Source organism: Schistocerca nitens, chromosome 1 (assembly GCF_023898315.1).
Source record: "Schistocerca nitens isolate TAMUIC-IGC-003100 chromosome 1, iqSchNite1.1, whole genome shotgun sequence".
In the NCBI taxonomy this organism is placed as follows: Eukaryota; Metazoa; Arthropoda; class Insecta; order Orthoptera; family Acrididae; genus Schistocerca; species Schistocerca nitens.
In genome coordinates, this window is record NC_064614.1 from 567537847 (window position 1) to 567539047 (window position 1201).

A 1201-nucleotide genomic window follows, 5' to 3' on the forward strand; every position below is an offset into this window, starting at 1 on the left:
ACTCGTCAGTACGAGCTCTTATTTCCCTTATCTTTGAATGATGATCATTACGCGATTTGAAAGTTGATGGTAATAATATATGGTCTACATCCTCGGTGAAGACTGGATTCCGGAATTTAGTGAGCTGCCCCTTCTGTTTAGCGCGTCGTCTGTCTGCAAGCGTGTCCCACTTCAAACTTTCTATGAGATTTGTAACGCCCTCGCGATGGCTAAATGTACCAGTCACGAATCTTGCCGCTCTTCTTTGGACCTTCTCAATTTCGTGAATCAGATCCAATTGGTAAGGATACCTTACAGACGAACAAGACTGGACGAACTAACGTACTGTAAGCTATTTCCTTTGTTGAAGGACTGCATCGCTTCAGGATTCTACCAATAAACCGCAATCTAGAGTTCACCTTACCCGTTACTTGTGTAACGTGATCATTCCATTTGAGATCATTTCGAATAGTCCGACCCATATTCTTGACTGATCTTACCGCTTCCAACGACTGATCATTTATTTTGTACTCATACATTAATGGGAATTTTCGCCTTGTTATACGCAGTAGGTTACACTTACTAATATTGAGATATAACTGCCGGTCATTACACCACGCATTTATTTTCTGCAAATACTCATTGATTTGTTCACAACTTTCGTGTGATGGAAGGCAACGACCTTGCCGCAGTGGATACACCGGTTCCCGTGAGATCACCGAAGTTAAGCGCTGTCGGGCGTGGCCGGCACTTGGATGGGTGACCATCCAGGCCGCCATGTGCTGTTGCCATTTTTCGGGGTGCACTCAGCCTCGTGATACCAATTGAGGAGCTACTTGACCGAATAGTAGCAGCTCCGGTCAAAGAAAACCATCTTAACGACCGGGAGAGCGGTGTGCTGACCACACGCCCCTCCTATCCGCATCCTCAACTGAGGATGACACGGCGGTCGGATGGTCCCGATGGGCCACTTGTGGCCTGAAGACGGAGTGCTTTTCGTGTGATGGAGCGAGAGAATATGAAAATATCGCACGTGGTTTTTGCAGGTGTTGCGGGTTGAATAAAACGTATAGGTAGTGGCAGCTGAGTCAGCCTGTACTGTCTTGTACCTGAAGTAGGACGTTAATGTCCATTTCAATCATTTGTATCAGTCCCTGTTTGGATTCGTGAAGTGAAGAGGCAAGCTGGGCCCCTTGCAGCGCCTGCCTCCTGCTGCCCGCCC

The 1201-nt window shown here is 47.4% G+C and overlaps 1 pseudogene; it reads left to right on the forward strand.

Annotated features, from left to right (window-relative positions):
- Positions 1-652: 652 nt before the first annotated feature.
- LOC126211311 (5S ribosomal RNA) lies at positions 653-770 on the forward strand (annotated as a pseudogene).
- Positions 771-1201: the final 431 nt, after the last annotated feature.